General features: G+C 37.5%; 1 protein-coding gene across 1 annotated transcript in view; it reads right to left on the bottom strand.

Moving 5' to 3' along the window:
- PPARG (peroxisome proliferator activated receptor gamma) overlaps nucleotides 1–26,229 on the bottom strand; it is a 128,251-nt gene that overhangs the window by 87,951 nt on the left and 14,071 nt on the right. The window contains exon 2 of the mRNA XM_036869003.1: nucleotides 16,123–16,196. The gene's annotated coding sequence lies outside the window, so the exon portion shown is untranslated. The remainder of the gene's footprint in view (nucleotides 1–16,122; nucleotides 16,197–26,229) is intronic.

The following is a 26,229-nucleotide window of genomic DNA, read 5'->3' as shown; positions in this document are numbered from 1 at the left end:
GTGTGTATGTGTGTGTGTGTTTAATAATTTTTTAATCTATTTTTGGCCGTGTTGGGTCTTCGTAGCTGTGTGCAGGCTTTCTCTAGTTGCAGCGGGTGGGGATTACTCTTCGTTGCAATGCACAGGCTTCTCACTGCAGTGGCTTCTCTTGTTGCGGAGCACGGGCTCTAGGTGCGCGAGCTTCAGTAGTTGTGGCACATGGGCTCAGTAGTTGTGGCTTGTGGGCTCTAGAGTGCAGGCTCAGTAGTTGTGGCACACGGGCTCAGTTGCTCTGCGTCATGTGGGATATTCCTGGACCAAGGGCTCGAACCCATGTCCCCTGCATTGGCAGGCGGATTCTTAACCACTGTGCCACCAGGGAAGCCCCCAATGCAATATTTTTAAATTCTGAAAATCTCTAAGCCCAAGAATATATTTGTTGATCCCCAAAAATCTGTGGATCCCAGTTTGAGAAAGAGATGGTCTCTTCCAGGTCTAAAATTAAATCATTCTAGGAAAGTAGATGTTTATTTTCCTGAGTACTTCTTAGTGAATCATCCCCTACATGTGGGCTCATTAAACTGCGATTTGGGAGAGAATACAAGGAATTCCACAGCATCAAATCATGTCGAAAAATTCTTTCATTTTAAGAGAGACAGATTCTCAGGTAACTAATTTTGGCAGCAGATGAGAAGCATTCAACCTTAATTCCACATATGTGGCAATGAAAGGCAGATAGAAGCATTTCTCTGGGCTCAAACGAAATGATCTTTTTGATTATATAAAGAAGTGTGTAAGAAAATAAAAGTGAGAGAAGAACATAAAAAGGCAAAAGCAAACAGCTCAACTAAAAAATGGGCAAAGGACTTGAATAGACCTTTCTCCAAGGACGTACCATGTCCATAAGCACTGAAAAGATGCTCGTCATCATTAGTCATCAGGGAAATGCAAATCAAAACCATAATGAAATATCACTTCATACCTACTAGGATGGCTATAATAAAAAAAATATGGAATGTAACAAGTGTTAGGGAGGATGTGGAAACTGGGACCCTTGTACATTGCTGGTGAGAATGTAAAAAAGTACAGTAGCTGTGGAAACAGTATGGCAGTTCCTCAAAAGGTTAAATACAAAATTACCAAATATGCCAGCAATTCTACACCTAGGTATATATACCCCAAATAATTGAAAACAGAGACTCAAAAAGATACTTGAACACTTGAATGGTCACTGCAGCGTTATTCACAATAGCCAAAAGGTGGAAACAACCCAAGTGTCCATTAACAGATTAATGGATAAACAAAATGTGTTATATACATGCAATGGAGTATTATTCAGCCATAAAAACGGAGTTCTTGATACATGTTCTAACATGGATGAACTTTGAAAACACTGTGCTAAGTGAAAAAAGCCATATACCAAAGGACAAATATTGTATGATCCCACATAACTGGAATAGGCAAGTTCATAGGGACAGAAAGTAGACTAGAGAACCATGGGCTGAGGGATGGGTGATGAGGTGTTAATTGTTTAATGGGCAAAGAGTTTCTGTTTGAGGTGATGAAAAAGTTTTGGATATAGATAGGGCTGTTGGTCGCACAACACCGTGAATGTAATTAATGTCGCTGAATTGTATACTTAAAAGTGAGAGAGTGGCATGGACATATATACACTACCAAACGTAAAATAGATAGCTAGTGGGAAGCAACCGCATAGCACAGGGAGATCAGCTCGGTGCTTTGTGACCACCTAGAGGGGTGGGATAGGGAGGGTGGGAGGGAGGGAGATGCAAGAGGGAAGAGATATGGGAACATATGTATAACTGATTCACTTTGTTATAAAGCAGAAACTAACACACCAGTGCAAAGCAATTATACTCCAATAAAGATGTTAAAAAAAAAAGATTGGTTAAAATGTCAAAATTTTGTTACATATATATTTACCATGATAAATAAAAAGTGAAAGAAGATGGGCAGCTTGTCATTTACTGAGTGGACATCTAAATTGCTAAACTGTTAATGATCTAATAGAGATATGAAATATACAACATATTGTTTTAATAGGAAAACTTGTTCTACAGTCAAGGACCTCAAGAACTATCAGTAAGAAGTGTATGATTAATCCCCTACTCTACCTGCTTCTTTTGGAATTATGGAGCTCTCCGTAACTGGTTTATACCTATCAAGTAGTACAAACTTTAATTCTATGGCTCAAGTTAATTATTAATCATCCTTAGCGATGAATGTTAAAGGCTTCAAGGATAACTGAAAAAAGTTGAACTATAAATCTAAATATGCTGATTTCCTATTACCCTTTTTATCCCCTTCTAGCAGAGGTGATAATAGATGATTAAGTGGCTATCAGAATCCAGGAGAGAAAGGTTAGAGCACAATTGTTCTCCCCTGTAGGTTCTAAGAGCAGAAAATAATACTATTTATTCCTATTTTTACCTTACAGTGTTTTGCAAGAAACAACAGAGCTTTGCCAGTGCTATTTAGATGCTAAAGAATTATTTTTATTTGTTCAGTTTGTTTGCTTTGTTTTTTAACTTGATGAGTGATTCTGATGGAAGCAAGTGCCATTCTTGGCTGAAAGATACTGGGATTTTAACACCTCTTTTATGACATGAATATATGTTTCAAAGGACTTTCCCAAATGTAAGTCAACTGTACTGTGAACAATGACCTCTTACTACCTCTTCAGACTTTGGGTCTGAGACCTTACTCAACAGAGCCAAAAAAGCATGCATGCCAGCTGCCATCTTACATGCTCTGCTGTGGTCCTCCTTCTCTTTTGATTTGGGCTGCTCACTCTCTTAAAAAACTTGCCAAGTAAGTAGAAAGAGAAGTATCTTTAGTTTTTCTCAGGCTGTTTGGAATTAAACCCCTGAGAGCAGAAAGGTGACACCTATTCATAATAAATATTCTGTTCTTCGTGGCTTCCCTTCCCTGACTTCTTACTGAATGCCCAGAGGCCAGGTTCTCGAATCGCCTAAATATAAACAAAATGCTTGTTTCCTGACGGAGACCTCATCTGCCAAGATTCCACTCAGTCTACTGATTTATAGGTGGGGTTCTAACTCTCTAAGTACAGAAGATTGTAACAGGAGTGGTGACACTGCCTATGCTCAGGCAAACAGAACGGCTAAAATAAAATCAACAGCAGTCCAAAGAGGAAGAAGCAAATTGGGTTAAAACATCCAGTTTCCTTCTCTTTTACCACTTGATTCTTTTCACTCTACCTCTCATATTTCAAATTACAAGAGAACCTCTTTCAACACAACTTGTTCGTATACCACAGTAAATTGGTCACTCAAAATAATATGGTGAGAGTGCATATTTTGAAAAAAATAAGCAAATACTTAAAACTGAACAAACTTTTAAGGAGAAATAAAAATCAATCTTCCTTCATGTTCATGTTTTCATAGGATGGCTGATTCTATAAGCTATGCTACTTACTATCTTGACTCAAAACCCAAGATAACTGTAAAGCTTCCACTGATCATTCAATTTTTGGATACTTGGTTATCTTGCCCAATATTTCAGTTTCTATCCAAGAATCAAACAGCCATTTATTAAAGTCAGCATTTTCATGTATCCCATGTAAACAAATAGTCTTAATCTCTATCTCAGGGAAAGGGAAGACCAATGACAATCTGCAGACTTGAAGCTTGGTAATAAAAGAGAGTCAGATATCTTCAGGTCACCAGATCGCTGAAGACAGAGTCTGCTAACAGTGAAATGTCAGCTCTGGTTTTAATTCCTACCAGAGAGATAAGAATCAGTAATTCCCAAAGTAGTACTAAGTAAAACTGATAATATTCTGGAAAGTAGTATAAAGTCTATAAAAGTATGCATTTGGAAAAATATTCCTGCAGTCAATCTTCGCATTGAAGTACATTAGCCAGAGATATTTCTGTTGATTTTGTTACAACTGCAACTTTTCCAATGTACGAAGCATTAAAGTTACAAACTGGCTTGCTGGTTGAGTGGTCTGGAAAAAGTATATTCTGTCTCACTGGACTGCTGTAAATTTAAATCCATTTCTTCTATTTCTCAGCTCATTTTGGCAGAATACTTCTAGCTAAAAGTGTAATAAACTATATTGTCATACTTCAGGGTTTTTACAACTCCATCTACCATATTTGGGAGTGGGGGGGGGAAAGCAAGAACTCATAAGGAAGTAAAGGGTATTATGGTGACATTTTGTAACCTTTAGCTAGCTATGGACAACTGAAATCATGTGTTTAAGATGGGAAGCATTGCTAATTTGGGATGATTTCTTGTGGCTTTTTTTTTTTCTTACACCAGCATCACTAAATTTGTTCAGGAATAGATTTCTGTTTTTCTTTAAATCATTTTCCCTCCATAATATAGAACACGATTCCTTTTAATGAAGGCAATATTCTTGGTAAAATTTAAACTGACAAAAGATGGGAAACTAGATTACTAATTAATCTGTAAGTTTCTACAAAAGATCATTTTGAAAAACGCTGACTTCCATTAACTGTCAGTCAATTCACCAAGTATAGTTCCCTTTCTACAAAAAACCAACATAGTAACCAAATGAAAAAAACAATTAAAATGATACAGATACATTGAAAAGTGACTATCTTGACATAATTAACACACGCCTGAATTGTCATGGAGGAGAAGGGAGACCAAAGGGGAGAAAAAGCACAGGAAGCCTATTTAGTGGCAACACTTTATTTTGTAATTCAACTTTCATTCATTTAATATGTATTTATTGAATTGTTATTATGTATCAAGCATTATGCTCGATGCTGAGGACATATCAGAGAACAGGATAGAGGTCCTTGCCTTCAAGAGTTTACAGTTAATAACACACTGACATTCTAATAACTTTTAATAAGGGGGAAAAGGGATACAGGCAGAAATTTTGAATTGAGGACTTAAATTTCTAAACATTTCCTTTGTATCTCTAATTTTAGTTATTCCTACAAGTTCCTTTGATATATAAAGCTATATGATTGCCCTCTCTGTGAACAGATCAAGGCTGTCGCATTCCACAATGCTTAGAAAATTAAGTATTGGAAGGGTCCTTAGAGACCCATTTGTCTTCTCTATCCTAATCTGTCAACGTCCAGGAAAACTGAGGCCAGAAGAGGGGAAGTGATTGATTAAGGTCACGCATCCACCATGTCTATTTTTATGTGCTTTTTTCCAAGTAAGTTATAACTTTGGAGGTATCATTACAACTAGTGCTTTAAAAAAATCTATGTTTTAGAAAACAAACTTATGGTTACCAAAGGGGAAAGGCGGGGGTGGGGAGGGATAAATTAGGAGTTTGGGATTAACATATACACACTACTTTATAAAAAACAGATAACCAACAAGGACCCACTGTATAGCACAGGGAACTATACTCAGTATTTTGTAATAACCTATAAGGGAAAAGAATCTGAAAAGGAATATATTTATGTATAACTGAATCACTTTGCTGTACACCTGAAACCAATACAACATTGTAAATCAACTACACTTCAATTAAAAATAAATAACTGGGCTTCCCTGGTGGCACAGTGGTTAAGAATCCGCCTGCCAATGCAGGGGACACAGCTTTGAGCCCTGGTCCGGGAAGATCCCACATGCCACGGAGCAACTAAGCCCGTGCGCCACAACTACTGAGCCTGCGCTCTAGAGCCCGTGAGCCACAACTACTGAGCCTGCGTGCCACAAACTACTGAAGCCCGCGCGCTTAGAGCCCATGCTCCGCAACAAGAGAAGCCACGGCAGTGAGAAGCTCATGCACAGCAATGAAAAGTAGCCCCCGCTCGCTGCATGTGGAGAAAGCCCGCGCGCAGCAACGAAGACCCAACACAGCCAAAAATAAATAAATTAAATAAATTAAATTAAAAAAAAATTCTTTAATAAATAAATAACTAAATAGGGGACTTCCCTGGTGGCCCAGTGGTTAAGACTCCGCACTCCCAACTCAGGGGGCCTGGGTTCGATCCCTGATCCCTGATGGGAGAACTAAGATCCCACATACCGTGTGGCACGGCCAAAAAATTAAATAAATAAATAGGAAAAAATAAGGAAATTTAAAAAAAAAAATCTTTATCTGATACCTTTTTCCTTTACCCTCCCTCTGGTCTCCACTGTGACACTAACCTCCAAACTTAGTGGAAGCAGTCTTTTCTCACAGGGTCTGCCTCTTCTTAATGTCTTTTCTGAGCCCTCAGCCCTGTACTACCTCCTCCTTCTCCACTGATTTGCACTCTTCCCTCCCTTCCTTGATTCAGCTTTTCTAGGAGAGCTGTCCTATTGGCTGCCCCAGTCCTCAGTGGCCTAAAATCGCTCCCTCCATTCATATACCACCTATTACCTTCTAACCTCCCCAAATACCCATTCCTCCCACTGTACTTAAGCTATAATCTTAAACAATGATCTCCTCCTTGCAGCTGTTAATGGCATTACTCCTTTTTTTTCAAGTCTTCTTGACAGTTCACTGTCATTTTACAATATTTCAGTAAAAAAAAAATATGTGAGCTTGGGAGTCAGAAGGATCTCAGTTTAAATTATATTCCTCCTGGCACTGGCAGTATGCCCTTAGACACGTTATTTCACCTGCTAAACTTCACTTTATTCATCTGTAAAATGAGGGTAATCATAATTCCTATGTGACAGGGTTGCTATGAGGATGAAATAAGATTGTATACCTGAAGTTGCTCACACAATGCCAGGTCCATAGGAGGCACTAAGGGTTGTGTTCTTTTCCTCTTCTTCAAGCTCTCCTTGCTTGGCAGTGATGACCCTGTCTACTCTTGCCACTCTCATCTTCCCCTTTTAAACTTGACCGGCGTGTTGCTTCTTGAGAAGCATTCTCCACTCTACGCTCATGACACCCAAAATAACGTGTCTCGTTCTGGCCTCCGAAACGGGTTCAGTCCCGAATCTTCACCTCTCTCTAGGGCTTACTGAGATACTCCACCTTCACTTCAAATTCAGCAAGTCTGAAATCAACCTCATCTTTCTTCCCCCAAACAGAGTCCCTCTCCCATATTTCTTCTACCTCTCTATACATCAGCCCAGAGTTCATTTTTGACTCTTTTCTTTCATCCTCTTTTTTATTCACTCACCAAATCTTACATTATCAAAATATCTCTTTCACTTGTCCCTTCCAAACGGAGCTTCTGTCACACCACTTCCCTCTCCCCAAATCTTCAAGTTCCCCAATGCCTCCTAGACAAAGTCCCAAGTTCCTCCCTCTAGCCTTTGTATCCTGCCAAGCTCAGCCGTTTTCCCCTCTTACGTGAACCTCCCACTGATTCTAGAGTACAATGTGCCCCCGACATCCTGAAATTCCTGCCCCATGATGCTCCTCATGTTTAAAATTTCCAGCTCTTCCTTCTCATGTTTCCGCATCCACACTTTCGGCGTTCAGCTCAGGTGCAAGCACTTCGTGAAACAACCAGTGACTATTCCAGCTCTGCAGATGTGTTGTCTTCTATGAACTTGCACTATATGTTTTCCCTCAAACACACATCACCCAGCTCTGTGATTTAATTCTTTCATGTGGTCTGTGTTGGTATTGCCCTTGAAACGAGACTGTGAGGGAGGAATGGCCTAATTCCACTTTGTCTAGAACAGGGCTGGATACAGAAAAGTAGCTTGGAAATACTTGTTTAATAAACAACATATACAAATAGGAACAGCAACAACAATAAAACCTCCGTACGAATAACTGTTGTAGCCCTTTACCTGACTTAGCAGCCCTGCTTCAAATGCTATAGAAGATTGAAAGGTCATAACAAGTCTGTGAGCTGAACATTCCTCATCCCTGAATTATACAGGCAAAAAGTAGCTGATAAGGTATCTATGTGCTTTTATGGACTCATTTTCAACATCTGCAAAAAAATTAAAAAATGAAAGGAGGAGGAGGAGTTGAAGAAGAAGGAGGAGGAGGAGGAGGAGGAGGAGGAGGGGGAGGACGGAGAGGAGAAGCAGCGGCAGCCCCCACCTATGCAGAAGTTAAATCTGCAAAATTGTAAAATACATATTATATCACAGAATTTTCTTAATTCAATTTTGCATCATGTTTTGCATCTCTCATTGGTAAATTTAAAAATAACATTCAGGCAAGAATGCTAATAGTATTATGCTTAATTAGCAGACATAAAAGTATATCTTAATCATTTAATTTTAATTACATTATAATTGTAACACTTGCATATTCCTTGCTAGGAACCGTTTTAAGTGCTAGGGACACCCAGAAGATAGTCTCTGTCTTCAAGAAGCTCACTCCAGGGACTTCCTTGGTGGCACAGTGGTTAAGAATCCGCCTGCCAATGCAGGGGACACGGGTTTGAGCCCTGGTCCGGGAAGATTCCACATGCCGCGGAGCAACTAAGCCCGTGCTCCACAAGTACTGAGCCTGCGCTCTAGAGCCCAAGAGCCACAACTACTGAGCCCGCGTGCCACAACTACTGAAGCCCGCATGCCTAGAGCCCGTGTTCCGCAACAAAGAGGAGCCACCGCAATGAGAAGCCCACGCACCACAAAGAGTAGCCCCCGCTCACCACAACTAGAGAAATGCCACGCACAGCAACGAAGACCCAACACAGCCAAAAATAAATAAATAAAATAAATAAATTTATATTAAAAAAATAAGACTAAATTAAGAGATTATTAAAAAAAAAAAAAAAAAAAGCTCACTCCATAAAACTAACTACAAAACCAACGATAACCCAATACGATAATTGGTACATTCCAGGCACGAATCCAGTGCTGTGACAGAAACACTGATGAGCCATCTGGAGTGGCCGAGCCCTAATATCCATGATGCAAATGGAGGCAATGAGTCTGACGGGGTAGGTTGAGGTAGACCACGAAGTCTGTAATGCTCCCAGGAAGGGGGGTGAAATGCAAACACAGTGTTTGAGAAAGAACTCTGTCTACTTGGAGGATGAAATGGAAATGGTGCATTGAGTCGGAGAGACAATTTGCAATAACTCAGGTGAGGAATAAGGAAAATCTGAACTAAGACAACATCGATGGAAATTAAAAAGTTGGAAAAACAAATTTATAATAGCAGCAATCAGTAGGTTCACACATAAAGATTTTGTTCCCCGCTACAGCAGGGAGCAGAAGTGTTCAAAGAATTTATTCTCCTTGGACTCTTACTTGCTGTTGCTATTACTATTATTCCAAAGTCTGATGGATTAAAGGATGAGAATAGTTACTCCACATATTGAGAACACAAGTTGGCAACATTGTTAACTTTCACTCATCACTTAGGATGAAAGTCAAGTCACCTCATCAAATTCCAGCCACCACTCATCCCAGCTCTTAAAAGGATGTGAACTTAAAGGAAGTTAGTCTACTTTGTGGGACTGCTTCCAATAAGCACTTTTTCTGGTGAATGCGGGGTAGGGTACAGATCTGTTACATTTCACCCTTTTCATGTAGGTGCATAAAATAAAATTTTAAAAATGAATTAGCACAATGAAAGAGCTTAATGCCTTTCCTGAACAAAGATATTACAGAGATATTGAAGAGTTGCAGAGATTCTTTGAACATATGCCATATCACACAGATAAGCATTTTATTTCCTCATTTGGAAAAGATGAAAACTAAAGGCAATGATTATAGTAATATCTTAAAGATATATAGTGCTGTAAAAATTTTCTAAGCACTGTATATATTTAATCTTACTTGATCCTCACAATCAATATCTTAACAGGTAAGGAAATTGAGGTCCAGAATATTTAAGCGATTGGCAATTAACAGAAAAGGACAGACTACAACCCAGGTGTCCTGATGTTCAGGTGTCAACTTTCAGGTGTCCTGGAAGCAGCAACTCTCTCCAGAATTACATACTTAGGGTTCTTCCAAAGTATAACGGGAGGTCAGGGCTGGTAAAATCACTTTCTCTGTTTGTATATAATTATTATAATACTTCCTAAATAATACTCCTTATATTTTCAGTGAAAGTAACAAAAAGCATTTTGTGGTTTATTATTCATGCTAGATTTCTCTGGATATTCAAAATGGATTACTAAAAAAAATTAGGTCTTGTCAATTGTACTTATTCTTCAGTGGTTATTTCTGTACACAAAAGTGCTCTCAATTTTATGACGCTATCTGGAAGAAGTTCAACAACACATTGTTAATACTCTACTGCTACAAAATAATTTTAAAGCTCCATGGGAATTTAGATTTGCACAAGTTATTAGGATGTGACCTTTCCCTTAGATTTCTTATTTTAGGATCAACTTAACATGGTATTTCCCCAGTGGGAACTGTTGTACTTCCTTCGCAGATAAGAAAAATAGCAATCACAAATTATAGTGAGTAAACTCAGGGAAACATATATTTCTGTGATGCAGATGAAACTGAAATCATAAAAGGGGGCCACACGACTTATTCCTTGAGTTTGAGAGGAAAGCCAAGTGGCTTGCTAACAAAAGAAAACAAGTCATGCCATTACGGTATTTCCCTGAAATTTATACCTAATTGTTTGTCCCAGCTACCAAGTCTTATGACTTTTAAAGATTATTAAAGATGTTTACGTCACTAAATTTCCTATGTCCTGTCTACTGGGAGTATAAAAGTTTAAAAATATCAAGGTTTTAATAATTTAAATGATTTCAGATCACAGGATCTGGACTGAAGGACAAGGAGTTCATAAGTGTGAAGAAAAAAAAATCAAAACAACAACTAGAATAACACAGAGATCACAGTTGCTTCACATTATGGTCCATGGAATACTAGTGGCCTCCAATGTTTGAGCTCTTACTATATGATACTATGGCAGAATTTATGAACATTATTGGTAACATACGAGTTACTGGGAGTATCCAAAGAATTAAGCATACTACAGCTAGGACTGCAGAGCTCATTATTGGCAATTTTTTTAAAAAAGGTAAACAAAATCATCGAAGGAGAGAATAGGAAGATGTACATTTTTCCTGCCAAAATCAATAATTTTACACACTGTTAGTTCATGAAAACATTAAAATTAAGAAATTAGAAAAATATTAAAAAATTTTTTTCTCTTATGAGAATGAAAGTGCGGTTATAAAAGAAAATCAAGTAATCGCCAAAAGTAATTTTTAGTATCCTCTTCTATCAGACGTTTGTACAGTAGGTTTTATTAAAATTACTACTTGAGAACAAACACTGCTTTATTGAAATTATTACTCAAGAGTCTCAAATAATCAAACCCCTCCCCCACCATGCATTCTTCAGTTTAACAAACTGTTGATATCATAGAAGTTCTTTTAAGCTTAATTTTTAGGAATTAACCCTCTACATTTTATAACAGTGACTCATGTTTTTAAGTAAATATAGTACTCATTGTGATCAACTTACATGTTTTTCCAGAAGATATTTATTATACAGTTTAGACACAGCTAGGTTTTAAAATATTGTTTTTGAATGAAAAGATAATTTAGAAATCATTTATCACAATCCCTTAGTTTTATAGACAGTGAGGGTCAGGGATGGCAGTGTATTTACTTTCTCAAATACCACATACACATATTTAAAAATCTATGCATATGTATTAAGAACTGGAAGGCAACTTGTAGAAATTAAAATAGTTTCAATAAGGATGTTAAGATTATAGATAATTTTTCATTTAAAATGTTCTTTATTGTTGTTATTACGTTGCTTATTTGATATTAAAAAATACAATACACTGCATTGTAGTTAAAAGCTGTAATCTCTATTTCATGTCATTAACTATAACACTTAACTCCCAAATGAACGTTCAGAATAAAAAGGAAAAACAAACACCCATAATCTTTTTTCTATTCATTGTACACTTTAACCATATGATTTTGCATTTTAAAATTTTCTCTTATCATTGTATCTTTATTCTAAAATTACTAGTCACCTCAAATATTTAAACCACAAATTAAAAATATTTGATTGAAATAAATCCTTTAACAAAATTGATTTGTATCCTTCTCTCTGGATGTGCTACTTTGTTAAACCTTCATTTTTGCAAGTAATCATTCCTTTATAACAACTAGCAACATGCAGACTTAAAGGCCATAGGGACCTGCAGCACAGGTTTTAAATTAGATTTAAATTTGGTATAGCCTCAAGAAATCATCTGCAATTTCACTGCAACCAAGTTAGTTTTATCCTAACCCAAAACATAAACAACACCCCCATCACAATCCAAAAAACCAAAAACTACCCCAAACCCCATATTATGCTAATCTCTAAACAACTGGTGAAAACTCCTCACTCTCCACCCTCATTCCGCTGTCAAACACACAGAGCCAGAGCCAAATGATAATAGATTTAAATGAACAGAAATCATTTAAACATATGCTTTGGAAATATGTTTTTGTTCATTTTGCTACTAATATATCCTCAGAGCAATGTGAAATGTCATAAAAATGAATAATGCAGGAGCAATATAGTTGCTCAAACCCTTTAACATAGAAACTCCTCTTAGAGCAATTTATCTGAAGAAAATGATTTTTTAAAAAGTGAAATATGTGCATGAAGATATTCACTATATGTAACTGTAATAATAAACAGTAATTGTATAATAATAAAAAATTAGAAGCCACCTGAAAACTGGCTTAGTAAATTCTGTGATATCACTAATATGGACTACCGTGTTGCCATTATGACATCTGAAAGCCAGGTAAAAAGGAAGAAAGACATGTAATCTAACAGCGAAAGAAGCAGAAATGATACATATACCTTAACCGTTAGTAATTAAAAAATGTATACAGGTCAACCAGAACTGAAAGAAACTATACAGAAGTTAGAATAGTAGTTTATGTGTGATTAAGTGTGGTCTTTTTATTTTAAAAGATATTTTCACAGCTTTTCAGTAACAAAAACGTCTTAAAGGAATTGAATGTAAAATGAAACAAACCCAAGGGCCCAAATTCAAAAGCCAAAGTCATTTATCTGTCCTGGTTCCTAATCTTATTTCTGTTTGTACCACCTCCCCACCTTTAAGAGTTTAGAACCCTATCTATGTTCCAGTCCTGCAGCTCTGAATTCATACACAGCAGCATAGCTAGGCAGAGAGTTTATTTACAGAGGGCAGGCCTGAACTCTGCATGCGAGCACATACAGAAAACGATAAAGATCGTCGTGTCCTATTAGCAATTCACAGAATTGTGATTTGCTCCACCCAGTACACCTATAATTGAATTCCTCAGCCATAAAATCATTGGGACCAAACAAGTTCAGATATCTTTTATCTAAACCCTTTTTTTCTCCCTTACCATCAGTTAACATATTTCTTATGGGGCTTTTCTTCTTTTTATAGATTCATTTGTCTTAGTTATAAATTAACCCACAAGCAACTCTCCCAACCACCCAGCTCTACTGTTTCCTGTGTACCAGGTTCCTTTCTACTTGCACAATTTATGATATAGGGGCCATTTAAACTGCCGGTTGGTAAATGATGTCCAGGAAATCATCTCTAGATTTTTAAAAAAGATTCCTCCTAAGGAGAAATGCCCCCCAAGCAGAGATTCTCCTCATAGCTGGGCACCCTGGAAAGAAGTGGAGTGGAACTGCTGAAGACTTCTATTTCTTTTTCATTTCTTAAAATTGTGGTAAAAGATACATTACATAAAAATTGACCATCTTAAGCATTTAAAAATGTACAGTTCTGTGGCATTAAGTACATTCAGACTGCTGTGCACCCATCACTACCATCCAGAACTTTTTCATCTGCCCAAACGGAAACTACGTTCCCTTGAAACACTAACTCCCCATCCCCCGCTCCTCCCAGCTCCTGGTCACCACCACCCTACTTGCTGTCTCTATGAATTTGACTATTTTAGATGCCACTTCTGTTTTTTCTTGTTTCGCCTGAAGTGTGTGAACTAGTGTAGTTTCCAAAATTGGTTGAACACATAAGAGAGTTGCCGGCAAAAACCCTTCAGGGAAGAACTCTTAATACTTAGCATTTTGTTTTTCATGCCCAAACGCTTGAATTCAGACCAAACACTCATTTCCAGACGCCAGAGTACATACTTGCCCCTTACTTGGTCTTTCAAGAGTTTGGTCTTTTGAGTTATCTGTTTTTTTTTTAAAGTTAAACTGATTTTCAAAGCAAACTTTATACAGCTATTGATTTCCTTTAAGAATCAAAGTTCCCTTAGTACTGCTTATATTCACAGAATTCCCAGACATTTTACCTAAAAACAGCATGATCTTCTCTCATCTTCACCATTCAAATACAAGGCTACTAATTCTAAGTGCTTGTTCAAATGTTGTCCTGGGTAAAGAAGACTGGTGGACCAAGAGATCATTAATGAAATCTGAAGACTTGGTTTGAACACTGAAATCACACCCTGACCGTCACCAACTAAAAATTTTGCTCAGAGGTGGTTTGTGAGGACTCGGAGCCTTGTGGGTTTTTTTTTCCCCACTCACAGGTTTTCTAGGGGCTGGAAGTAAGTGGCTGGAGAACTAAGTGGAGAGCAAACCTGTGGAGGTGAGGATGGCTCTGTGTATGGACAGGATTAAGAAACAGCTCAAGGAGTATCCTTGATGAGAAGAATGTTCTAAGGTTGGCAAACAAACAGAAACTCACTCTAAAAATCAGTAAAAGTCTAACAAGAATGATTAGTTGCAACATGAGTGACTCCAATGTAACTTTAAAAGAACTTTTCATCTTGAAATAATTTGAGGTTTACAGAAAAGTTGCAAAGATACTCCAGACAATTCCCACGTCACTTTCACCGGGCTTCCTACTGTTAACATTTTACAACCACAGCCCAATGAGGAAAACTAATAAATGAAAATTGGCACACTACTATAAATGGCTTTATCTGGATTTCACCAGTTTTTCCACTCATGCCCTTTCTCAGTTCCAGGACCCAATCCAGGATCCCACATTGCATTTTGTTGCCACTGCTCCTTATTTCCTCCAGTTCCGCAGTCTTCTCTTTTCCTTTTTTTTTTTTTAAGTGGCTTTATTGAGGTATAGTTGACATACAGAAAAGTGCACATATTTAATGTATAGTTCCCCAGATTTTTCTTGTCTTCCATGCCCTTGACGCTGTTGAAGAATGCTGGTGAGGTATTTTGTAGAATGTCTCTCTATTTAGATTTGCCTACCATTTTCTCATGATTCAACTGTCGTTATGAATTTTAGGGAAGAATACTGAAGACCTGATATGCCCTTTTTGGGGGTATATAAGCTCAATATGTCTTATTACTGTAGATATTAACCTGTTAACCTGGATCACTTGGTTAAAGTGGTGTCTGCCAGGATTCTTCTGCTTAAAGTTACTACTTTTCTCTTCGTAATTAATAAATATTTAAAGGGAGATACTTTGAGGTTCTGTCCATATTCTGCTCCTCCTTTCACCTTCTAATTTGAGTATTCATCAGTGGGCCCTGCCTGTAGCAGTAACTGCTGCTGAGGTTCTCTGGTGGCAATTTTCCATTTCCCTTATTCCTTTAACATTTACTAATTTAAATTCTTCTGTAAGGAAAAGTTCTCCTCCTTCAATTTATTCATTCAGTCATTTATTTATTTCAGTATGGAATCATGTATATATATATTTTATTTTGGGGGTTGTAATCCAGTGCTATAGCTTTAAAAAATTTTATTTATATTTATCAAATATATTTGATATATATATATTTATATTTATCAAACTATTTATATTTATCAAATTATTCCAGTTTTGGCCATTGGGAGCTGGAATAATTTGAACAATAAAATAAATAACTATAGTACTGGATTTTAATTCCCCAAATAAAATATATAGGTATGGGCATTGGATAAATTAAGCTACTTTCTCCTTTGTGACCTGGGATCATAGTTGCATGGCCTACAGAGAATCAGGAAAGATATTTTAATTTTTCCCTCAATTCAATTACAAGTAACACATGTACCTAATATAATGTACTTGTACTGAGACTTATTTCTAAGGATTTGTGTTATTTCTCAACCTCTAGGTTTGTTTTGTTTTGTCTATCTTCGTTTTGTCTTAGACAAATACGTTACTGTGCTTTCCTTCCACTGACTGGTAAATTATACAGTAGAAGGTATTCTGATAGTCAAAATAAAAGCTCTCTAAGAAATTTTACAATAAAATACTATGAAGCATTTGCATGTTCTTTAAAAAAGACTCTTCTAAATACAAAGTTAGTACAATAAATTCTGAGTTTACCTACCGTTAAAGGGTAACTCTTGCTTAAGGAAATGGCCTTCTTGTATGTCTGTGGCTTAGAGTTGGCTTCTTTCAAATCTGAACAATTAAAAAGAAAAAAGATTTTTAATATACACACATATTCAAAATTCTTAGACAATCTAGGATACCAAAATACACAAGCACAAATGAATGTATTTTTTCTGTTGGATTTCATCATGACTGTTTGCTTTCCCTGAGCTTAGAATGCTTTGTATTCTCTAGAAGCAACCAACAGACTGACTTGTAAATCATTCAGGGCTGGAGAATCTTCCTAAAGAGACATGGATTAGATTCATTTTGCCTACTCTCCTGTTCTGTCACTGATCATGAGTCAAGGTCCTTTGTCTCATCCATCTTTTATGTCAAATTAATAAAGACACCTACGTTGGGCAGACTTAAGAAAAACTAGATTTTAAAAGGGTTAGTAATGTCAAGAGATAGATGACTGATAAAATTTATACACAGCGAAGATTACATTTATGAAAATATAAGCTCATTCTAGAGGGCATATGGCTGTTAAGCCTAAGGTAAAAGCATCACAACCATTTAGGGGCAGTAGATACAGCACATTTCACGTGGACCAGATTTTTAAAGGAAGATGCAGAGAGCAGATTATCTGAGTAACTGTGCCAAAGGTCTAAGGATGTGTATCCTTGGCTCTTACAAAGGGCTCAGGGATCCTAGAATAGCTGTACAATCCGTAAAGACAAAACAGTACCCAGTGCCAAAGCCTTATCATCAGGGCCTTCAAAGTCCCAACATCCAGACCCAACATTCTGCACAGTCTAACCTACCCAAAATTCTAACTTTTTTTCTTTTTTAATGCTGCACCTTTCCACTTGGAATTTGCAAAACCTATTCTATTACCCAATGCATGGGTAACATAGTGGATCATGAATATAAAATGTTTTCCCATTTTGTTATTTCTACTTTGAAAGAATATAAACTACAGCCAATGTATTTTGTTTGATTCTTCGTTTCACTCACATTGTTTAGTACTGCTGTTTGGAAACTGAAAACCTCCTAATGAACTCGCTATCAACAATATGGTAACAATTTTGTTTTCATAATGGGGCATATTCTTCTATAGAAAGAGCTAGCTTGTCAGGGTTTTAGACCTGTCTGCTTTGCTTTTTGACTGCTCATCTGTATCACAGCAGTTTACTCTCCATGTGAAACAAACACTCTTTCATTTGTTAGTCAAAAATGGAAGGAGTACCCACATCAAACCTGTCCATTACATATAACATGCGTAGCACATGAGAAACAACTTTATAATGGATTACTATTTAGACTTTTTTCACCTTTAAGTCAACAAAAAAGTGCTTAAATATGTGAAAACAAACAGAAAGAGTATTAATAAAGAAAAATTTGAGCAAAATCTCTATCTGAAAAATTAAATAATGTTGACTCCAGGGTAAGATTAAGTCATACTAGCTTTTCTTGACACTCATTCCAATTTCTCTTTGAAATACATACGAATTCATTAAGAAATAGACAGCAAGAAAGAGACAAGATAAAGTTAAGATTTCTGGAAACTGCTATGTATTCCTAGCTTGTAGCCTTAAGAGTTGGATCAAACAGAAAACTGGACCAGTTCCTGCGATTTTCAAAGGCAGACAGAATCTATAACCTTTCCCAAAACCCCCTCCCCCTGTAAAATCAGTATCTCCTTTCTGTATCCATTCAGAACTGCATTGTACCATAGAAGGTACAGATTGCAGGCATAAAATATAATAAGTAGGGCAGAAACAAGATCCATCCTGGGGGCAGTATATATCAAGTATTATAGTTCTTTCATGTTCCCCATCTGGTCAGTTAAATACAGACTGGTTTATATTCATTAGTTTATAAATCCTTCTACTCATTAATATAAGCCAGAGAACCACACTGTGAAGAGAGCAGACAAGCCCCTCACATTTCAACAAAACCCACACTACACAGGGTCTGTTCTACTCATCCAGCTTTTTAATATCTGAGATAGGCTTTTTACCAGAATCTAAGTAGATAATAATGCAAGCCAAAGGGAAACTTACTGTATTTGTCTGAAATGGTATATAAATGGTAACAGTTGACTTAAGAAATAGGAAAATAATTAAAAATGAAAACGACTGAAAACTTATCAAAGAATTGCTTCCCCAAGAAGCTCTGAGGCTAGATAATTTTATAGATACATTTTTTTTCAAATGTTCAAGGAAGAAATAAGTTTCTTGTCACATAAACTGTTTCTGAGTAGGAAAAAAAACCAGAGTGACCAAATTAATTTTTCAAAACCTAACAAGACAAAATAGTTAACAAGGTAACCTAACAAGAAAAATACCTAACAAGAAACAAAAAAACCTCACAAGAAAAATACCAACCTCACTTATTAATATTGACTTACAAGTAAAAATAAAATGCGAATGAACAAATGCAATAGTATACTAAAAGAATAAACCACCATAATAAAGTTGGATTTATCTCAGAAAGACAAAGAAGATTTAATATTGGAATACGTATTAAAATAATGTGTTCCAGCACTAGGTTGAATTTTAAAAGAAACCACATGACTATTTCAAAAAATACAAAAGAAAATACTCAATAAAATTCAACATTCATTCTTGAAAATATTTCCTTAAAGAACTAAGAAACTTTAATAACAAGAATATTAATCTCAAACTTAACAACCAATATCATCTTAATTGTGAAATATTATAGCAGCATCTCCCAAAATATGTTCTATAGATAACTAGATTCTTTAAGATTTTCCAATGGAAAAGCTTCTACCACAAGATGAATTTGCACATGTTGTTCACATTTGGAGGTTAGTAAAGTACATTAGCATTGTATATGCTCAGTAAGCCCCACAATTAGAAAAAAACAGTATCAACAATAACAATCTGCTTAGCTGTTTAACTCATTAGTTCTCAAACTTATTTGAGCATTTCTTTTCTCACTTTCCGTTATTTCACTCCTTAACCCACTTCACTGTGGCTTTTGCCACCCACCTTTCTACCGAAACTCAAGCAAAAGTGACAAGTGGTCTCCTTCTTGCTAAATCCATTAGACTTTTCTTGATTTTCATTCTATTTGCCCAATGGTGTGCTGGTAAGTGTTTAACAACTGGCTCTCCTTGCAGGAAAAATGCTCTGGTTTGTAGTGTTTGCTAATTTCTGTGGTGTAAATACTCCCACGGTGACTGACTTAGGGCCATCAACATGACAGCAGAGTCGGGCAGAGCTGGGGCAGCAGCAGCATATTACATGGTATCCCCACCTCACAGACGCAATCCACACCAACACCGCATAGATGTAAAATCATCAGGAAGCAATGCAGTTGGTGTGGTTACTACCTCTGTTTTTATCATAACTTGTTTCACTGCTCGTATATACAATCTAACTTTTAACAATGGCTGTGGATTAACAGTCAGCTCACAAAAATCCTAAAAATTTAACAATTGACTTCACAAGCCAGTCTGAGCTGGCTCCAGCACCGTCGTCTCTGCCTCTGCACCATTTGATATTCTGTGTATCCTCTACTCTTGAAACTGTCTCCTCCCTTTGCTGCCTAGTGACCAGTTACTCTGAATTCTTATCCTAACCCTATGACTACCATGTTAGTCCTTTTTCTTGGTACCTCTTCTTCCTGAGTTCTTCTATCCTATGTGCTCTGCAAGTTCCTTCTTGGCCTCACTCTTACCCATAAACATATCTACTTGCTTACAGCTTCCAAATCTTCATCTCTAACGACGTCTTCTCTCAAGACTTCTAAATCTGTATTTCCAATTTTTTGGGAACACCTCTCCCTGAGTTTCTTCAGGAACCTCAAACTCAACAATTCCTAAATACCCATCTCCTCCCTCTGAAGAATTAAAGACACACAATCCAACACATATTGGACCACTCCTCGCTCCCTGCTAGATGAAAAGGTGTTCGATTCTCTACTCCAGCCTCGCAAAGTACATTCAAGGAGGCTCAGTTCATAACCAAAGGCAACCCTTCTCACATCCCTTTTTCCCTTCCCTTCGACTTTTTCACACCCCACACTTTCCAAAGTGTCACCTTCAGCAAAAGCCCTCCCAACTCAACACTTTCTCCATTCTCAGCCCAGTAATGTCATAATCTCTCCTTCATCTCTTTCCCAGCACTTTATGACATAGGGCAACTTAAATCTCCTCCAGCTTTTCATGTCCAGACCCTTTCTTCTCATTCTCCAATACTTCAGCACAAAAATCTAGGAACTGACCTTGTAAAATCAACTTTTCTAAGGGTAGGGGAAAGGGGTTTTGTACTGTCAAATGAAAATTCTCTTTGGTGCATTGGGGGAAGGTGAAAGTATATGAACGCTCCCAAACAACTAATTTTTATCCCATTGAACTAAATACATGGGTCTCCCACTGCCCCCGCAAATTGCTGATTGATTCCCTTAGAAGCCAGAGTCAGGATGAGCCAATCACATCCTTCCCTAAATTTTTACAAGATTCATACAAAATTGGCTATTAAATTGACGTCTATATCCTGAGGTGACAAAATAAAATGACTTTATTTGAATTAAGAGGAATTTAAGAGAAAGAGAAAAATGAAAATAAAGAATCTCCCAAGGGTGGTCGGTTTTAAGTGACAGTAGAGTTACTGAATTGAATATAAAGTAAAGATTTGGTGATCTAACTTACCTTGTCACAAGTAACAAGAATAAGTACTTTCAAGTTACTTACCACTTACGTGACACATAAACGGATTTGCAATGAACCAGAACAACTAAAAGCTTGGATCTAATCCATGGTTACATCTGAATACGGTTACACTTGTGTAGACATAATTGTTAAGTGTGGAATGGTGCTGGTAGTATGGGGTATAGTTATCTCATTCTCTGGCAAGTTATATACTGGAAAATTCGACTCTTGCTAAAGTGTGCAAGACAGGGTGGCTGGGTTCAGGCTGCTTGAGTTCAAATCTTAGTTTTATCAACTGGCAGGTTATTTTTACCTCTCTGTGTTTGTTTCTTCATCTGCAAAATAGAGATAATAGTGTATACCTTTTACAGTTTGTTGGAAGAATAAAATGAGATAATGTACATAATGTGCTTAAAATAGAGCCTGATATAGAATAAGTGCTCAGTAAATATTAACTATGACTATCAATTGCTAGGCTACTTTATCGGTGCTTGAGATAATTAAGGAAGAGTCCTTTAAAAGGATGGGTAAATGACAGTTTAGCTGAGGATTTAAACTGTGGGGTAGACTGAAGTGTAAACTGAACTGGAATAAAGCATTATCTAAACATAAAATCCTACGGTTACATTTATAAATCAATCATAAACTAAGCTATCCTAATGAGTAATATGACTCCAAAAAGTCATGATATCTATTTAGGATTAGGAAGTCGAATGAAACGGCAGATTTGAAATTAAAAAGAAACAATTATGGGGCTTCCCTGGTGGTGCAGTGGTTAAGAATCCGCCTGCCAATGCAGGGGACACGGGTTCGAGCCCTGGTCCAGAAAGATCCCACATGCCGCAGAGCAACTAACCCCGTGCACCACAACTACTGAGCCTGCGCTCTAGAGCCCGCGAGCCACAACTACTGAGCCCACGTGCCACAACTACTGAAGCCCGCACACCTAGAGTCTGTGCTCTGCAACGCCGCAACGAGAGAAGCCACTGCAATAAGAAGCCTGCTCACTGCAACGAAGTAACCCCCGCTCGCCGCAATTAGAGAAAACCTGTGTGCCGCAACAAAGACCCAACGAAGCCAAAAATAAATAAATTAAATAAATAAAATTATTTTTTAAAAAAGGCAACAATTATTTGTTGAGCTTCTGATATTTGTTAGCAGTGTTCTAAGCACTGGGGATAAAGAATGAACAAAACAGACTAATATTCCAGCTCTTATGTAACTGTGTAAATAAAGATGTAATAAAAAAAATTAGATGGTGTTAAAGGATCCATATGCTATATCTGATATACCTACCATGTGGAAAAAAAGAGGAACTAAGGCTGTTAAAGACGATTAGGAATTATTTCAACAAGCTACTGTGCTTTACTAAAATTTATGAATTAAGGTCTATTGATCCCCTTCTCCAAATCTGAGGATTAGTGATTCACTAATTTTTTAAAAAGTCAGTTGAAATCCATTTATAAGTGATAATCAATTTTATTTTGTCTCTGAAATAGCAACATAAGCATTTTGCTCATGTTACATTCAGAGTAAAAAATCGCTAATGTACAACATGGTGACTATAGTTGATAACACTGTATTGTATAATCAAAATTTGGTAAGGGAGTAGAACTTAAATGTTCTCACCAAACAAAAAGAGGGAGAGAGAGAGATTTGCAAGGTGATGGATGTTAGTTAGCAAATGGAGGGGAAGCCTTTCACACTGCATATGTATTTCAAGCCACCACAATGTATATTTTAAATACTTTACAATTTTATGTCAATTATACCTCAATAAAGAAAAAAATCCCTACTTTCTTATTTGATTAGTAGATAAAAATACACTTCATTTCCATACTATAGTTAGAGACCAAACCAAAAAAAGAGATATTAGGAATTGGGAAACTGGAAAAGGAAGAGGGCAATCGGAGGGAGAGAAACAGAGGCAGAAAAAGAAGGAAAAAAAAGAGACAGAATATGGGAAACACCAAGAATGAAAAAGGAAAAAAAAAGGTGGGAACAAGAAGGAATACAAACAGAGCTAGAGCAAGAATTGAGGGGCAGCGGGAGGCAGGAGGGAGCAAGGAGGAAGAAGACGGGAGAGGAGAGGCTCAGAAACCAGAGTCAGCGGAAATGACGTTTCCTGTTTTAGCTCAGGGGCTCACTGTGGATACAAGCGTCAGGAAGTCATCACTGGTGTGTTAAATACTGTGCAGAAATTAAGAAGCCACCACAATTATTGAGCCAAAAAAATGTTCACATTGGTAATTACATAAGGATGTTGCCTTCAGGAAACTGTTTTTCTCTAAACTCACATTTTCCCTACTTCTGTGCCTGTGCTAATAGTAGTTTCCCATGTGAAATGCTTTGTCCACCATCACCCCACGTTCGATGAACAATATTCAATAAATATTTATTGGGACTTCCCTGGTGGCGCAGTGGTTAAGAATCCACCTGCCAATGCAGGGGATACGGGTTCGAGCCCTGGCCCGGGAAGATCCCACATGCGGCGGAGCAACTAAGCCTGTGCACCACAACTACTGATCCTGTGCTCTAGAGCCCGCGAGCCACAACTACTGAGCCCACGTGCCACAACTACTGAAGCCTGCGCTCCTAGAGCCCGTGCTCCACAACAAGAGAAGCCACCGCAGTGAGAAGCCCGCGCACCGCAACGAAGAGTAGCCCCCGCTCGCCGCAACTAGAGAGAGCCTGCCAGCAGCAACGAAGACCCAATGCAGCCAAAACTTAAATAAATTACTTAATTTAAAAATATATATTTATTGAGTACCTACTATATGCCAGGCACTGTTCTAGGAACAGTTTGAAATGTTACATAGTTTATAATGAAAAATATCAGCTGCTTCAATAATACACAATGAAAATGGGCTATTTTAACAAAACTGTTTACTAGGCTTGAAGTGAAATGAATTTTTTCTTCTGCAGCTAACGTTTTTCTTCACCAGATACCATCGGCACTAAACCAATCCTTATGAAAATCATGTCCCTTATTGAAGTTAAAAGCATGCCAGCATTTCCCCCCAAATATGGTAAGGCTATCACTCCTATAGGAGTCTAGTTCTCTGGATCTTCCCAAGTACAATTAATCTGCGATGATTTTAGCTGCTAAAATGTTCACAATTACTGTTTGAAGCCTGTAATAACTAAGTGAAATAAGTTGAATAATAAAAGTTATTTGAACTTTCACCCACATCAAAATGGAATCCCAAAGACATTCCCCAAATGGGTAGCCATGTCTGGTCTTGTTCAACCTTAGCGTTACATTGAACAAATGATTTAGAATCACGTCAGCAGCCTGTGATTTACGTAACTCACTTCTGCAGAAATTCACATTGCTTGTGAAAAACATCACATGGAAGAGGAACTTACTACAAATATGACAATTGGAAATAAATGAACGCTGAGAAGGCATTAGAGAACAGTACTTTCTTTAAAAAGAACTGTGGAACTAACTGCACAGATATGTTTAAAAATCAAATTTGCATTCACATTTAGGGAAATGTAGTTACCCGTATGATGAAAATGGTAGTATACATTGGTGTTCCAATACAGTCAATTAAGAAAGAAATAGGAGTGTAATCCGCAAAAATGCTGAATCACTACGCTGTACACCTGAAACACACAATATTGTAAATCAACTATACTTCCATTTAAAAAAAAGAGAAAGAAATAATGTTCTCTAAGTTAATGTTGTAGAACAAGAAATCACCTTAAAGTTGAAAGGGACTTTATAAGCTCCCTAATTCATTTCTTCTATCAAACAAGACTTCTTAACAGATGGCCATTCAGATTCTGCATGAATCTCTACTGACAAAAGCATGCACTTCCTCACAAGGCAGCCTTCCCCACCGTTGGACAACTGTAGTCATTAGAATTCCTTCCTTAACCATTCACCTGTCGATGGACACTTAGGTTGCTTCCATGTCCTGGCTATTGTAAATAGTGCTGGAATGAACACTGTGGTACATGTCTCTTTTTTTCTTGACACTGAGCTCATGTATGCCTCCCTTTAATTTCTAGCAATCCTTTGACAAGGGCTGTCTATGACCCAGGAGCTCCATAAGGGAAGGGACCAGTCTGCCTTGTCACTGCTCTTGTCCGGGGCCAGCACGACACGTGGCACAGAGTAAAGTACCATGAAGATGAGCCATAAAAATGGGTAAATGGCTGATGACTGCCCTACAGGACCTAGTCAGTAAGTCCAGTCCATTTGTCCTTTAGGGCAGTGGAGTTCTACTGGCATGAAGGCATTTTTTTTTTTTTTCAGTCTGTTGTGGATACTTTTATAAAATGTAAAACCATGTGCCTAAATGTCATGACAATATAAACTTTTTTTTCCATTAATGATGTTTTTCATTTCTTTTTTTTAAATTAAAGTATAGTTGATTTACAGTGCTGTGTTAGTTTCAGGTGTGTACACCTTAAAAGTGATTCAGTTATACATAAATATATTCTTTTTCAGATTCTTTTCCATTATAGGTTATTACAAGATACTGAATATAGTTCCCTGTGCTATATACAGTAGGTCCTTGTTGGTTATCTATTTTATATACAGTAGTTTGTACCTAGTAATCCCAAAGTCCTAATTTATCCCTCCCCCTTTCCCCTTTGGTAACCGTAAGTTTGTTTTCTAATATAAACATTTGTAAATGCTTATCCTCAAATCTGCGCTTACCTCGTGCCAAGTCAGTAACTAGGAGTGCGCGGAGAAGCATCAGTGCATAAACTGTCCTCAGAGGCCACTCACTGCTTCACAACATCCCTCTCATTTTCTCTCTCTCTGTTCCAACAGGCCCTCTTCATGTTACGTCCAGATTTTGCGATAGCCTCCCAGCTGCTTGCCCTGCACACTACTGCCAAATTAATCTTCTGATTAAATCATCTCACTCTTCTCCTCAAGACCTGGAATCTCAACACTCCTTCCAAGATAAAACCCACACTCCTTTGCCTACATTCCAGACCCGTTCTCATCTGACCTAAAATCTACATCTCCAATCACGTTTCTCACTCCTCACACAGACATACTACCCACTTCCAATGGGATGATCTCTGCAAAATGACCCCCCAACACACGCTTATTCACTAGTCCAGCCTCCGTCTTCTTACACTGGAAATTCTTTCCCCCACCTCTTAGGTCATCGCAAGCCCTGACCTTTCTTTGCTTTTAGGTAAAATTCACATACTTAAAATTAACTATTTTAAAGTGTGTGATTCAATGATATTTAGTACATTCTTAAAGCTGTGCAACCGTCAACTCTATCAAGTTCAAAAACATTTCATCACCTCAAAAGGAAATCCTGCACCCATCAAGCAGTCACTCCCCCTGCCCCGTCCCCACGCCCTGGCAACCACCAATTTGCTTTCTATCTCTACGGATCTGCCTAGCCTGGGTATTTCATATTAACGGAATCGTACTTGGATTCCTTTCTGTTTCTTTCC

The sequence above is a fragment of the Balaenoptera musculus genome, chromosome 11, assembly GCF_009873245.2.
Source record: "Balaenoptera musculus isolate JJ_BM4_2016_0621 chromosome 11, mBalMus1.pri.v3, whole genome shotgun sequence".
In the NCBI taxonomy this organism is placed as follows: domain Eukaryota; kingdom Metazoa; phylum Chordata; class Mammalia; order Artiodactyla; family Balaenopteridae; genus Balaenoptera; species Balaenoptera musculus.
The sequence above is the reverse complement of the archived record's forward strand: the minus strand, read 5'-3'. Positions and strand labels throughout refer to the sequence as shown.